Consider the following 16940-nt stretch of genomic DNA (forward strand, 5'->3'; position numbering starts at 1 on the left):
ATAAAAACCTGTTCTCCCATTGAAAGCCATAGAATTGCCATAAATGTGGAGCGATTGGAAGTAGTTTGAATGCGTCTGCGATGTCGGTTTTAGACAACCAGGCGCCCTTCCCAGCCCTGAGGATGAGAGCAATGGCCTCGCCAATGGACGCATATCTCATGGCAAACTCTGTAACTGCACCAGAGATTGTCGAATGGATGGGGACGAATCTTCCCCTTCTAACGGACCAGTTTCCGACATCAACAGCCTGTATAGTTCGGCTTTTCGTGCCGATGCTGGATGCCTGATGCCCCTTCTGTGCAATTCAGCGACAAGCTTTGGCACGGTCCATCTCCTGAGGGACTCTGGGCCGCCTTGACCAGAGACCGAGGTACCCGGAAGGGACAAAGTGTCGTCCACGTCTGACACCTGAGACATGGTTCGGAAGACCTTACGTAGGACCTGTCTGTAGACTCGACACCCTTGCCTTACCGCCTGCGACTTGACGGATGAGACCCGACTCGCCCTGGGGACTGGAAAAGTCAGGAGCCGGCGTGAGAGAGTTATGCGGGACCGAAAATAACACCCAGATGTGGCGAAGATGGATGAACGAACCGACATGCAAGTTAGACACGAAAACAGAGTGACGATGGATGGGTGAGGCAGGAACCCAGAAGAGGCTCCCGAGAGCCAGCGAGCACACCGCTAAGGAGAAACGTAAAACACAGAAGGGTGTCCAAGGTACCAGGAGGAGGAGAGATGGTCACTGCAGCGAGAGAGAGAGGCCTAGATGCTTCCAGGCCGAGCGGAACGGTTAGACCTGAATGCTACCGGTTGGGGAGATGAGTCGTGTACCAGAATGCTACAGGCTGCGAAAACAAGGACGAGACCTGAATGCCTCCGGCAAGATGGACAGGGAAGACACCCGAACGCTTCAGGCACAAATGGACAGGGAAGACACCCGAACGCTTCAGGCACAGAAGGACAGGGAAGACACCCGAACGCTTCAGGCACAAATGGACAGGGAAGACACCCGAACGCTTCAGGCACAGAAGGACAGGGAAGACACCCGAACGCTTCAGGCACAGATGGACAGGGAAGATACCCGAACGCTTCAGGCACATATGGACAGGGATGATACCCGAACGCTTCAGGCACAGATGGACATGGAAGATACCCGAACGCTTCAGGCACAGATGGACAGGGAAGATACCTGAACGCTTCAGGCACCGATGGACAGGGAAGATACCTGAACGCTTCAGGCACAGATGGACAGGGAAGATACCTGAACGCTTCAGGCACAGATGGACAGGGAAGATACCTGAACGCTTCAGGCACAGATGGACAGGGAAGATACCCGAACGCTTCAGGCACAGATGGACAGGGAAGATACCTGAACGCTTCAGGCACAGATGGACAGGGAAGATACCTGAACGCTTCAGGCACAGATGGACAGGGAAGATACCTGAACGCTTCAGGCACAGATGGACAGGGAAGATACCTGAACGCTTCAGGCACGGATGGACAGGGAAGATACCTGAACGCTTTAGGCACAGATGGACAGGGAAGATACCTGAATGCTTCAGGCACTGATGGACAGGGAAGATACCTGAACGCTTCAGGCACAGATGGACAGGGAAGATACCTGAATGCTTCAGGCACAGATGGACAGGGAAGATACCTGAACGCTTCAGGCAGGATGGACAGAAAACGACACCTGAACGCCTCAGGTGAGGAAAACTACAGTACTAGCGAGTGAACTGCATAACAAGCGACGTGCAGCACCATACCTACCTGAAAGACCCTCAGGCCCAAGAATTTCCACTTGACTGACTGGCAGGGACCCTCAGTAGTGCCTGTAGGAATTTTTTTTTTTTTTAATTAATTAGCAATAGGTGTAAGAACCCGTCCTAATACCTAATCTTGAGACGTCAGGAGGACAAGAACACGAAGCGGAGAAACCACGACTCTAAAGGAAAAAAAAATAAAAAAATAAGACACAAATGTAGAGCATAAACTCACAAGCCACCAGGGCTTGCTGGACACGGCAAAATGAAGGAGTTTTTAATATTATTATTTTTTTTTTATATAAAAAAGAAGTATGACCGCTGGGAACAAGCAAGCTAGGTAAGTTGCAGGGTGCCGTATGGCCCAGCACCAGCTGCGCTAACACAAGATGGTCATGCCACAGGCTAGCGCCAGAACGGACGGCAGGCAGCAAAGGAGATGGCCTTCTTGACCTGTTGGGCAGTATCTTAGTGGAAGCAGAAAATACCGGGGATACCTGAACATTCCCTTAATACCATTTTTTTTATTTTTATTTTTTTTATATATTTTTTATTTTTTTATTTTTATCAAAACCACAGACCTGACAAACATTGCGGATGACCTACATACAGTAAGGTGAGCTGGTGCCTACCCTATGCACAGACTGCAAGTAAGGTTTAACCTAGTCTGAGCATAGTTTAGCGCTTGTTTACACCATGTCACAAATGACATGCAGGAGCAGTACAGCCCTTCCTCCCCAACCAGAGCGGAACAAGAGATGTCGCGCTGGGGGGGGGGGGGGAAACACCGTGGCCTGAGCATGCGATGCGGGCGGTGCGGTGTGGCGTGTGACGTAGGGCCCCCCTCCCCCCGAGTGGAAGAGGGCGCGTGATGTCCGCCGCCGGGCTCCAGAGCGGGATCGACGAGCGTGCGCGTGTCCTCTCGCGAGAAGAGGGGCGCGCCGTGGAGCAGCAGCGGACTGACCAGGAAGGGAGTGTGCACAGAAGAAACAGGCACCGGAGCGGTTCGGGTGAGACGTACGAGGGGGAAACTGGGTAGGAGCGAAGGTTGACATGGAGTGGCGTGCGCCACCACTTACCTGACCAGCGAGCGTACCGGAAGTGACGAGAACTGCCGGGGATGTACGAATGCGGCGTGCGTGGCGGAGAGGACCACCATGTCTCCGTGGGACCACGGAAACTTTTGTAAGAAGAAGGGGTAGTGTTTCTACTGTGGTCAAGCTCATCATCTCCTCAAGATGTGTCCCACTCCCAAACGTCGGTCCTTGGAAGTAAAATGTCTTGGTGGGTCTCGAGAAGACAACCTAGATGAACAGGTATTCTCTAAAACCTCAAAAAATTTTTTTCCCTGTATGTACAGTACAGACCAAAAGTTTGGACACACCTTTTTATTCAAAGAGTTTTCTTTATTTTCATGACTATGACGGCATCAAAACTATGAATTAACACATGTGGAATTATATACATAACAAACAAGTGTGAAACAACTGAAAATATGTCATATTCTAGGTTCTTCAAAGTAGCCACCTTTTGCTTTGATTACTGCTTTGCACACTCTTGGCATTCTCTTGATGAGCTTCAAGAGGTAGTCCCTGAAATGGTCTTCCAACAGTCTTGAAGGAGTTGTCAGAGATGCTTAGCACTTGTTGGCCATTTTGCCTTCACTCTGCGGTCCAGCTCACCCCAAACCATCTCGATTGGGTTCAGGTCCGGTGACTGTGGAGGCCAGGTCATCTGGCGCAGCACCCCATCACTCTCCTTCATGGTCAAATAGCCCTTACTTTCAAAGTTTTCCCAATTTTTCGGGTGACTGACTGACCTTCATTTCTTAAAGTAATGATGGCCACTCGTTTTTCTTTACTCAGCTGCTTTTTTCTTGCCATAATACAAATTATAGCAGTCTATTCAGTAGGACTATCAGCTGTGTATCCACCTGACTTCTCCTCAACGCAACTGATGGTCCCAACCCCATTTATAAGGCAAGAAATCCTACTTATTAAACCTGACAGGGCACACCTGTGAAGTGAAAACCATTTCAGGGGACTACCTCTTGAAGCTCATCAAGAGAATGCCAAGAGTCTGCAAAGCAGTAATCAAAGCAAAAGGTGGCTACTTTGAAGAACCTAGAATATGACATATTTTCAGTTGTTTCACACTTGTTTGTTATGTATATAATTCCACATGTGTTAATTCATAGTTTTGATGCCTTTAGTGTGAATCTACAATTTTCATAGTCATGAAAATAAAGAAAACTCTTTGAATGAGAAGGTGTGTCCAAACTTTTGGCCGTTACATCGATGACCTGATCCTGATCTGGACGGGCGATGTGGCGGCCATACCATCCTTCTGTGGTTACATCAATTCCTGTGTGGACACTATTTCTTTCAGTGTCCACCATGACACATCGGAGGTGGCTTTTTTGGATTTGCGCCTGAGGGGGGACCCCGCCACCAGTCGGGTCTCCACATGCACATATAGGAAACCTATGGCAGGTAATACCACATTACATGCGACATCTTGTCATCCAAAACATGTAACTGCCAATATACCCAGAGGGGAAATAATCCTTGCAAGAAGGAACTGCACGGAAGAAAAAAGCTTCATTGAGGAGGCTAGACATATTTCCCATAGATTGGGTAAAAGAGGCTATGGTGCAAAACATGTAGAGGATGCCATAATACAGGTCTCAACCATTGAAAGGGGATCCCTCCTTTATCCTAGACAGGAACATCTATTGCAAAAGGAGGTTCCATCATCTGATATAGGCATTAATAGTAGAAATAAAAACAAAAACATAAAACACAATATCAGGGACAAGGGCAGAAGGAATAATCTGTTTGTGACACAATACAGTACAGAGTACCAACAGATATGTCACATTATAAAAAAGCATTTTCCTGTCCTGTCATATGATAGAAAATGGACTGACAGAGTTGCAGATGGGGTTAAATGCGCAGCTAGAAAGGCGCCCACAATTGCAAACTATGTCAGCCCCAGCCTATATCAAGAAGAGAAAAAGTCGCAACCTGTGTGGCTTAGGACCAAGGGGAGTTACAAGTGCGGACACCACAGATGTATTTGCTGCACACATATGTTAAAATCCAAGACTTTTTCTTCAACTGTAAATAACAGAGTTTTTCCAATGAAAGCGTATCTCAACTGCAATACAACCCATGCAGTCTATCTGATTACCTGTACAAAATGCAAGTTGCAATGCGTGGGCTGCACTATTAATGCAATAAAATCTAGAATACGCAAACACATCTCTGATGTGCCCCACCATGGCAGTCGCAATGTATCTGCAGCTAGTCTGCACTTTGCTGTCTGCCATGGTGGGGACACATCAGATATGATAGTACAAGGCATAGAAAAAGTTTTTTTGCCTAAACGTGGAGGAGACTATAGAAGGAAATTACTAAACAGAGAATCATTTTGGATTTTTTCACTTAATACGCACCAACCTGAGGGGCTTAACAAACGCCTAGATCTGATTTTGCAGCAATAATCTATACACCGAATATTTGGTGTATGGATTCCTCCTTTTTCTGGGAATTTTGCAATTACCAAATTTCTGTTGATTTGACTTCATCACGTTCCACCATTTTCTGCTCAATTTTTTGCTATGTATCCAGCATATACTTCATGTGTATCCTTTTTGTATACTCTTTTGCATAGTATAGCTTTTGCACAGCTATCATATATATATATTTTTTTTTTCTATGCATGTGTATGGTTATATTTTTGTTTTTTCTTTTAATTTAATTTTCTTGAGAAGAGTTAACTTAGGTGTGGTACCTTTTCTTGGGGGCGGTTACAGGCCTGTGAAGACAATTAGTGAACACAGGTGCACCCTCCCCTTTAAAAGGTCTCACTTTTTATGTCTTTCTGTGTCATGAAGAAGGGCTGGAATTGTCTCTGGTAGCCCGAAACGCGTAAAAGACAAGACTGCTAATTTTTGTAATTCATGGAAGAGTTTTTAACCGCAAGCTGAATAAACGCACATTCCTTTATCCAAGTGGAGCTGGATTTCTTTCAACTTCTTTGTGCATTGCTGCCCATACCTGACACGGGTTATCCGTGCTCACATCAAAGGAAGGGCAGGTGAGAGCTGCTACACTTCTCTTTTCTTTACAAACTTTTGGTCTGTATTTCCTATAAGGACAGGAAACAATCTGGAATTTTCTTTGTAGATTCTGGAACATCAGCTAATTTAATTGCTTACAATATGGAATATCTTTTCTCTATCAGAACTGACAAAAGTCATTTCTGTAAAGCTACATCATTAACCAATGTTTACATTGAGTTTTGTACCTCTGAAATTTCATTTACTAACCAATGTTAGTTGGAGTCATTCATTCAGAGGTTGGAACTCTCAATGTGATGGAGAATTTACCTACTAATGTCATTTTAATAATGCCCTGGCTCCAACTCTGGACATTTAGAGAAGGGGGGATCAGAATATTCATACCTGTCTATCGGTATACCGTATAGATTTTACTGGTGGCCAACGATGTCTAGAGACATTAGTGTTTATGTCTCAGTATGAGACCTTGATCTCACTTGTTGATGGATTTTATTACCGACTAGCAGAAGGACCCGGCTTCGCATGGGTATATTTCATCTATTTCATTTAATGTTTGTGTGTGTTGTTAAAAGATATCAACAGTATCCACTATAACAGTGGCATCAACAGTACCCCGCCCCTTTAATAGTGACCTCCTCAGTGACCTGCCCCCTTAAAGGGTTTCTATCACTTCATATGACATAATTAGCTGGCAGACACTAGCGACCTGCTAGTGTCTGCTCTGGCCAACCATCCTACTATAATCACTTGTGGGGCAGCGGTTTTGCTAAAAAACTAACTTTTATAAATATGCTAATGAGCCTCTAGGTGCTATGTGGGCGTCATAAGCACCTAGAGGCTCCGTCTACCTTCATACACAGCGGCCGCCCAGCACGTCCCTCCAGCCCGCCCATGTCCTCCTCCGTGTGACGCAGCGGCCGAATTCTCGCGCATGCGCCGTGCGCGGCTGTATTCGGCGCATTAGAGATGTCTGAGCTCGGAGCGGTCAGACATTCAATGCGCATGCGCGGAACAGCTGCGCATGCGCATTGAATGTCTGACCGCTCCGAGCTCAGACATCTCTAATGCGCCGAATACAGCCGCGCACGGCGCATGCGCGAGAATTCGGCCGCTGCGTCACACGGAGGAGGACATGGGCGGGCTGGAGGGACGTGCTGGGCGGCCGCTGTGTATGAAGGTAGACGGAGCCTCTAGGTGCTAATGACGCCCACATAGCACCTAGAGGCTCATTAGCATATTTATAAAAGTTAGTTTTTTAGCAAAACCGCTGCCCCACAAGTGATTATAGTAGGATGGTTGGCCAGAGCAGACACTAGCAGATCGCTAGTGTCTGCCAGCTAATTATGTCATATGAAGTGATAGAAACCCTTTAACAGTAACATCCACAGTGGCTTCCCCTTTAACAGTGACCTCCACAGCGGCCGCACCATTATTAGTGACCTCCACAGTACCCCATCTTGTTAACAGTGATTTACACAATAAAGAATTGTTGACTTGCATAAAGCTGGAAAGGGTTATAAAAGTATCTCCAAAAGCCTTGCTGTTCATCAGTCCCCGGTAAGACAAATTGTCTATAAATGGAGAAAGTTCAGCACTGCTGCTACTCTCCCTAGGAGTGGCCGTCCTGTAAAGATGACTGCAAGAGCACAGCGCAGACTGCTCAATGAGGTGAAGAAGAATCCTAGAGTGTCAGCTAAAGACTTACAAAAGTCTCTGGCATATGCTAACATCCCTGTTAGCGAATCTAGGATACGTAAAACACTAAACAAGAATGGATTTCATGGGAGGATACCACAGAGGAAGCCACTGCTGTCCACAAAAAACATTGCTGCACGTTTACAGTTTGCACAAGAGCACCTGGATGTTCCACAGCAGTACTGGCAAAATATTCTGTGGACAGATGAAACCAAAGTTGAGTTGTTTGGAAGAAACACACAACACTATGTGTGGCGAAAGAGAGGCACAGCACACGAACATCAAAACCTCATCCCAACTGTGAAGTATGGTGGTGGGGGCATCATGGTTTGGGGCTGCTTTGCTGCGTCAGGGCCTGGACGGATTGCTATCATTGAAGAAAAAATTAATTCCCAAGTTTATCAAGACATTTTGCAGGAGAACTTAAAGCCATTTGTCCACCAGCTGAAGCTCAACAGAAGATGGGTGTTGCAACAGGACAACGACCCAAAGCCTAGAAGTAAATCAACAACAGAATGGCTTAAACAGAAGAAAATACGCCTTCTGGAGTGGCCCAGTCAGAGTCCTGACCTCAACCCGATTGAGATGCTGTGGCATGACCTCAAGAAAGCGATTCACACCAGACATCCCAAGAATATTGCTGCACTGAAACAGTTCTGTAAAAAGGAATGGTCAAGAATTACTCCTGACCGTTGTGCACGTCTGATCTGCAACTACAGGAAACGTTTGGTTGAAGTTATTGCTGCCAAAGGAGGTTCAACCAGTTATTAAATCCAAGGGTTCACATACTTTTTCCACCTGCACTGTGAATGTTTACATGGTGTGTTCAATAAAAACATGGTAACATTTAATTCTTTGTGTGTTATTAGTTTAAGCAGACTGTGATTGTCTATTGTTGTGACTTAGATGAAGATCAGATCACATTTTATGACCAATTTGTGCAGAAATCCATATCACTCCAAAGGGTTCACATACTTTTTCTTGCAACTGTATATATTAGATTTACAATTTTCACAGGAGAAAACTGTCGTTTGAGTGATCGTGTAATGGTCATTTTGTCACTCTTAGGCCCCTTTCACACGGGCGAGAATTCCGCGCGGGTGCAATGCGTGAGGTGAACGCATTGCACCCGCACTGAATCCGGACCCATTCACTTCAATGGGGCTGTTCAGATGAGCGGTGATTTTCACGCATCACTTGTGCGTTGCGCAGCATGTTCTACATTCTGTGTTTTTCATGCAACACAGGCCCCATAGAAATGAATGGGGATGCTGGAAAATCGCATAGCATCCGCAAGCAAGTCCAGGACGCCCGTGTGAAAGAGGCCTTAAAGGGGTTGTGCAGGGGTTTTATATTGATGACCAATGTTACGACACTCACCGCCAGGTAGATGAAGCCGCCGTTTAGTGAATAAGCCCCTTTCTCCAGAAATGCAGTTTTTAATCCAGCCGATCGTCAAACTCCCGAATGGAGCATACAAAGTGGCAACTCCCGATCAGCAATTCAGTCGAACTCCTTCCACAGCTAGCAATATACGAAAGCGCTGTCCCAATAATAAATCCCTCCACAAACGAGACCAAGCTCCGTCTTGAAAGTCAAACAGGAATGTTTTATTGAGGGCTACCCGCCCGTATTTATGCAGGTCTCCATCTGGTGGACACGCCCCTAGGGGACCAGAATGGAGACTGACACAGGACAGACATGCAGCACTACAGAGACAATACATCCCCACAATGCATCATGGTCTCCTCCTCTCTGCCCTGGAGACACCCGAGGAGTAATCCCATTATCTCTCAAGACAGAGGGAAACCACAATACACACGTGGGGACAACAGAACAGACATCACCATTTAAACATACAATGTCACAACCCTTTTCAATACACAGACATTTAACATCCCAAAATGGCACGCATTAGACCAGGAGTTCAAGTGAGTTCGAGTCCTTTGTGAACAATGAGGCCATTTAGGTTAACTAGCAGCACACTCCTCTCCTGGGTGGCCTTCCGTTCAGTAGTTCCAATCGGTATTTGGGGAAACACACGAACAGGGGCCTACGGACAGGAAATCCAGCGAAATGAAGGCAAACAGACGAACCAGCAATATAGGTCTATACAGATGGATCTGTCACAACCAATCTTTAGGATGACCTCTGCTCAGGAGGTATCCAGTCAGCTGTTTGAAGAGGATGAATAGGTCATCAGTAGGGATGAGCGAATCGACTTCGGATGAAACATCCGAAGTCGATTTGCATAAAACTTCGTTCCAATATTGTACAGAGCAGGATCTCTGTACAGTATTAGAATGTATTGGCTTCGATGGGCAGAAGTTATTGCTTCACAAAGTCTCGCAAGACTTCGGGTAATAACTTCATAAAATAATTTGTACTGTAAAAAAACATTTCCCGAACTCTGGTTCGGTTCGGTTGATTTTTCATTCCCACATTCCAATAACCATAACATTTTATTTTTCCGTTCATATAGACGTATGAGGGCTTATTTTTTGCGGGACGATATGCAATTTTTAATGCTACCATTTAATTTACCATGTTTTGTATTGGAAAAACATTTTTTGTGGGGTAAAATTAAAAAAAACACACAATGCCACCAAGATTTTTGAGATTTGCAATCACGGCGTTCAATGTGCATTAAAAATGACATGATGTCCCTATTCTGCAGCTCGATTACTGCTATACCAAACTTGTATAGATTTTATTTTATTTAATTTCCTTTAAAAAAAAAATTTAAACCTTGCATTGCCATTTTCTGACAGCCATAACTTTTTTTGTATTTCGGGCTACAGAGCTGTATGGGGCTTGTTTTTTGTGGAACAAACTGTAGTTATTATTGGTACTATTTTTGTCATATGTACAGCTTTTTGCTCACTATTATTCAATTTTTTTGGGGGGGACAAGAGGACTAAAAAATAGTTCAGACATTTTCAGGTGCGGCGATACCTAATATGTTTTCTATGGTTTATATATTTTTATACTAGTAGAAGGACCCAGCTTCGCACAGGTATATTTCATCTATTTAATTAATGATTTTGTGTGTCGTTAAAAGATATTGACAGTATCCCCCATAACAGTGACCTCCACAGTGCCCGCCCCTTTAACAGTGACCTCCACAGTGCCCGCCCCTTTAACAGTGACCTCCACAGTGGTCTGCCCTCTTAACAGTTACCTCCACAGTGAACTCCCCTTTAACAGTAACTTCCACAGTGTCCGCCCCTTTAACAGTGACCTCCACAGTGCCCGCCCCTTTAACAGTGACCTCCACAGCGCCCTGCCCCTTTAAGACTAGGGCTACAGGACCAGATGTTTCGCGCGACATTTTGTTGTACCAAAGTCGCGCAATAATTTTTATAATGATAGGCTATGGTGTCGCACTCCGACTTGCTGCGACTGCGACACGACAGTCGCAAAAAATCCCTCCAAGTTGGATGCATGTAGCAGTGTAGTTGTGCCCTATGTGTTGTGCAGCCCTAGCCTAAAGCTGACCCTACAGCAGTGAAGAAAATTTGGCTGGGTTGTTATGGAAACCTGGAGCAAAGCTGTGTGTATGTGGAGACTAAGGGCCTGCGAGCTTCTATAGGCTCATAAGGGACATGTGACCGTATATATGGCAGTTGGGATTTTTTTAAAACTTTTTTCAATTTTTTTTTTTTACTGAATAGATATAGTGAAGAATCTGGGCACTTTTAAGATATTAGAACCATACAGAAGTTTATTGACCTTTAAACAACACTAAAAACAACAATAAAAAGGATGATACCAACGTGTTAAAATGGCTATAAATACTTGACAATAAATAACATGTAATGTATTGGCTGAATAAATGGTGGTATAATACCTATCTGGTCTGGATAGTGCACCAGTATTAGACCCAAATGGCACGCACAACAAATAAAAACATAAGATAATGTAATGCTTTAAATCGATGAATAAATATTCGCATAAATAACAGCAATATTCGTGTCCGAATATAAAATCTTCGCAGGGAACATGGTGGCTACAATTTTCGTATAGCTCACTCCCTTCTGACACAAAATAATCCCAAAGTAAAATAATGCCAACAATATTCGTAATGTCCTGAAAAAATCCAGTACAATAGTAGTGGGAGGCAACGTTGATTATTTAGTGTCCCACACTGGAATAAACCAGCAAGCTGTAGCGGCGTCCCGCTATGTATTCAAACCAGCGGCGTCCCACTGGAATATAAACAATGCGGATTTTAATGAATGTTCTGCCGGAAAAGTTCGAAAAGTGTCTTACCGTATGACTTTTTCTCGCACAAAATCGCTCTACTGATTCATTCTTTATGTGTGAAAAACAGTTTTATCCGAGCGATAATAGTTTTCACTTCCCACGTTGGTAAATGTTTGACACGTGCAGACCGATCTTTGCTGTAGACTGTGGTCTTTAAAGGTCTCTTTCTCATTTACCCTTTACGCGGTGATGAACAAAAATACTATGAGAATCCGGCAATATCTTTTCAATTTCCAGTGTTCAAAGGTTCGGGGTCCTGTCTTAGCTAGATGCGTTTCGGGGCATTTAATCGCCCCTTCCTCAGTAGCGATTAAATGCCCCGAAGCGCGTCTAGCTAAGACAGGACCCCGAACCTTTGAACACTGGAAATTGAAAAGATATTGCCGGATTCTCATAGTATTTTTGTTCAATGGCAGAACATTCATTAAAATCGCATTGTTTATATTCCAGTGGGACGCCGCTGGTTTGAATACATAGCGGGACGCCGCTACAGCTTGCTGGTTTATTCCAGAGTGGGACATTAAATAATCAACGTTGCCTCTAACTACTATTGTACTGGATTTTTTCAGGACATTACGAATATTGTTGGCATTATTTTACTTTGGGATTATTTCGTGTCAGAAGGGAGTGAGCTATACGAAAATTGTAGCCACCATGTTCCCTGCGAAGATTTTATATTCGGACACAAATATTGCTGCTATTTATGCGAATATTTATTCATCGATTTAAAGCATTACATTATCTTATGTTTTTATTTGTTGTGCGTGCCATTTGGGTCTAATACTGGTGCACTATCCAGACCAGATAGGTATTATACCACCATTTATTCAGCCAATACATTACATGTTATTTGTTGTCAAGTATTTATAGCCATTTTAACACGTTGGTATCATCCTTTTTATTGTTGTTTTTAGTGTTGTTTAAAGGTCAATAAATTCCTATATGGTTCTAATATCTTGAGAGTGCCCAGATTCTTCACTATATCTATTCAGTCTTTTTGAGTGGACAGGGTGAGTCCACTTTACTGAGTGCACCTCTGCTTGGTCATTGTGGGATCCTGTGCGCCACATTTACGCTTGAAGTACGCATCCTGCAGGGTATTGCGATTGTGAGGTCACGGTTACTTAGGCAAACGAGGCTTGCTCTTGGTTACTCACAGTTTTTAGGATGACCCTGGGCAGGCGTACAGCAGTGATGGAGAGGCTGGCACAGTAGTCCTCTGGGGCACTCTCTGTGTATAGGGACCAGGCCTGATGGTAGGTGAGGTGCCCTGGGTGTTGCAGGTTTTAATGTACCTGTGGCAAGATCCATTTAAGATTCGTGATGCCAGTGCCTGTAACGGTGGCACACCGATTGATGATAGGAATAATTGAGGAACACAGTTTGTAGTGAACCAAAACTTTCTTTACTGGAACATTTAACTATATACAGTCCTTTAGGTTCAGTTCCATATGACAGAAGCAGTTTTCAAGCAGGCTTTTACAATAATGGCAGGCAACAATGTTCTTGCAAGATACTCAGAGGGTTAAACACACTCACAGATCAGGCTGCAACTTTTCCCCAGAAATCCTGTGCACTGTTCCTCAGAACTCCTGTCTGTCTTGATCCCAAGGCCCGTATGCCCTATTGGTGGCTTTATCCTTGGTAAAGAAACTTTCTCTAGTATATATCTCCTTGCATTAGATAGATCCTTCTGCCCTTCAGCTCTCTGGTCTAGCTGAAAACACTTCTGCTCTGCTCTGTGCTGTACTTGGTGGGAACTGCAGGTTTCTCAGGAGGTAACTCTTCCCCTGGTGATAACTTCTGAGCTAACTCTGGCTCAAGAACCTCAGGCAGGCTAGACTGCACTCACTAGCCTCCTGGACTACACTACTCTTTTCCTGTCTGGGCCTAACTATATATATTAGGGGTTCCCTAGCTCCCTTTACTGTCTAGGAGGAGGAACTACACCCTAACAGGCCTGATACACAGATAAACAGGAATATGCACATAAAACATCATATACATTACAATGGTCCTATTAGCCCTTATGTAGTGCCCACCTTTACCTAGTGGGACACTACACGCTTATTACTATTTTTTATTTACTATTAGCCCACTTAGAGGGCTATTACATGAGATATTTTGATCCCTTGTCCTATTCACCGTAATAGAAATCTATTAGGGTGAATAAGATTCTAATACTCTCCCTGCTGAGCTGTGTCTCATCCACAGCGCAGCAGGGAGCTTACCATAGTAGGCCTGGGAAGCTTCAGAAGCATCCAGGCTGCCATGGTAACCGATCATAGCCCGACATTTTCTCTGTGGCGGTTCCGATCGAAAGGCAGAGGGAGCCGCGTCTCTCTGCCTTCCCTCACAGATGCTGTTATCGGTGTTGATCGGGGCATCTTTGGGGTTAAATTAAGCGGTTCGGCTCATAATGCTGTACATGCATGGCATTATGCGTTATGGGGTTAATAAATTACCCAGTGCAAAATAATTGCCCTCCCTGTTTATCAATCATGTTGTCACAAACTTACCTGTCCAGGCTCCAGCGGCGAGATCTTCGGGAGAGACAAGCTGCTAAGCCACACCCCCTAGTGATGCAACAGCATCCTTAGCAACAGGATGCAATGCTCTCTCACACAGCGGGCGTGTGCTGGAAGAGACTAGCAGTGTGATGATTGCTCAGCTGACCTATCAGGTTCTAATCCTGGGACTCGGTGCTCTATTTAAACCCCTTCCTGGTCTTATACCAGTGATAGTCTATGTGTTCCTGGTCCTGGTTGCGTATTTTGGATTACTGGTGTTTTGACTTCGGCTTGTCTGCTTGACCACTTTCTGTCTAACATATTATTACCGAGTTTCCCGTCTGGTTCTGATTTCGGCTTGGCTATTTGACTACTCTTTGTCTCTTGATTTGGTACTTTGTTGTCCTCCTGGTTCTGACCTATTTTAGTATGACTTTGTCTCTGTGTCTTGTCTTTGTCCCTTGGTGTTGTTTTTCTGGCACCTTAGCAGAGTAGGGAACGTCGACAAGTTCCGGACATGCTACTTAGAGCTTTCCCTGAGGGGTTCTAGTTAGGACTCACTGTCCGTGTCTGTCCCTATCTACTAACATTACACATGTTGTATGCTTCCATTGCATTCCTGAAGATATTAGGGGACATTTACTAAGCATGTTGCACCAGAATTATGGCGTAAAATGTGCCAAAAATATATCAACTGTTTTCTTTAGAAACTTCACCGTAAAGAATGCAACACTCCAGAAATGAGTTATAAATGTCAAAGTGGGCGGGGCTATCAAATTGGCGCAATTTATGCCTCATTTATCATCCTCTTATCAGCAGAAATGGCTCCAATTTTGGCAGACAATGAAGCCAGCTTATGTGGTGATGTTTTGTGTAAAAAGTCGCATTTATGGCAGAAAGATGCAACTTTTGGTCAAAACTTTGTATTTATGAAAAAAAAAAAAAAAACTCGTCTTGGGAACAAGTAACAGGTAAGTATTTATTTTAATCTAATATAAATGAGCTAAACAGCAAGGTTCTGCCAGTAAATTGACATTCAACAAAAACAATAATAAAAACGTCCCAAGTCTGAGACAAAAGTCGCAATTTACCAGTGGAAATGTCACAAATATGCTTCAAAAGCTGCAAATATGTTTCAAAAGTCTGTCAGGTTGGCTGAAATTGCGCACTTCTGTTTAAAAAAAAGGCGCATTTTCGTGCTATTCACGTTAAAACGTCGCAAATCAAGAGAAATAGGCGAGTAATCAAGTATATGTTTAAATTGTCACATTTCAAAAGTGTTGTGTGCCTTTTGATATATGTGAGATTCAGGGGTCTCTAGGACCAAAGTGTGGCTTTTTGACACCTCACTGATTAATTATATAAAACATACATTTTCTTAGTTCCTCTTAAAAAATGTCTTTGAACTCTTAACTACTAAGCTTAAAATTCCTCAGAATTTAGAGAGGTGGGAATTATATCAGTTTTCTGGATACACGTTTTCACTGGCGGGGTGCCTGATGGCTTCTCAGGACAATCCCCCTTTCCTTATACCTCTGATTAATCTAATCTCTACACCAGCTGTATATTTAGCTGTGTATTATTTTCCATGCTGGGGTTCCCTCCTCTCTAAGTCTGAACTAAAATGTTAAACCTGCATCTCTACATGTTTCGCCGTATGACCGGCGTCTTCAGGGGATGGCGTGCAGGTCTTTTTAAAAAACGGAAACAAGGGATTCCCAACCAGTCTCCCAAGCTGGTACTTGCCAAGCCTTAAGCTGCTTATCTTCTGCGATCTGACGAGTGCAGGTACATTCAGCTTAGAATAACCGTTGACAATTTATTTTATTTCATTTATCCTTGAATAATTATTCAAAATTAATGGGGTCTTCTTTTTTATTTATTATTTTTGTTGTTGTTATTTATCTTCTAGATTCATTCTCCTTTTCCCTCCGGATGGCACCGTCTATAGGATCCCCTTCTGGACCAGAGGCTCCCGGTCAGTACCTCGCAGACATCTCTTCACTCAGGGTCCTTGAACCCTTGTTTATTATTTTTCTGTTTTTCTTGTCCTTTTTCTTTCTCTTTTTCCTTCTTTATGCTTGATTGGATGATGCTTCTCTTTCCACTTTTATTAATTACTCCTTTACAGGTAGATCTATTTCCAATATGTTATATTTTGTTTCCTCCGGGCATAATCTTCACCCCTTAATGGATTTTTATATATTATTTTATATTATGGAAACCCCCCTAAAAATCTCTGTTAGAGTTCCTCATTTATTTGTTTCTTCTTCCTTTGCTTTCATTTCTAAATTTATAAGGATGCCGTTATCTCCAAGTTATAAAAAAGGAGAAAAAGTAAATCCTTCATTCAGACCATTAGGTGTTAGTGAGTGGAGACGGTATATCCACCTAGTCTCCTCCTGCTGTAATTTTTTATCAATGCTACCTTGTCTAGGGCTTGCCTTTATTTTCTGTATACCCCAGATCTTCAGGCCTGTGGTTTGGCCCTTATGGAATCTCTGCAAGTGTCTAGATAGAGGTGTTTCTTCCATCGTGTTCAAGACACTGAAGTGTTTAGAAATCCTTCTTCTGAGTTCTTGAATTGTCTTTCCTACATATATCATGTTGCACTCGCAT

General features: G+C 43.8%; 1 pseudogene; it reads right to left on the bottom strand.

The window, feature by feature from the left end:
• Nucleotides 1-16017: 16017 nt before the first annotated feature.
• Nucleotides 16018-16137, bottom strand: LOC120987542 (annotated as a pseudogene).
• Nucleotides 16138-16940: the final 803 nt, after the last annotated feature.

This window comes from Bufo bufo, chromosome 1 (genome assembly GCF_905171765.1).
Source record: "Bufo bufo chromosome 1, aBufBuf1.1, whole genome shotgun sequence".
NCBI classification, from domain to species: Eukaryota; Metazoa; Chordata; class Amphibia; order Anura; family Bufonidae; genus Bufo; species Bufo bufo.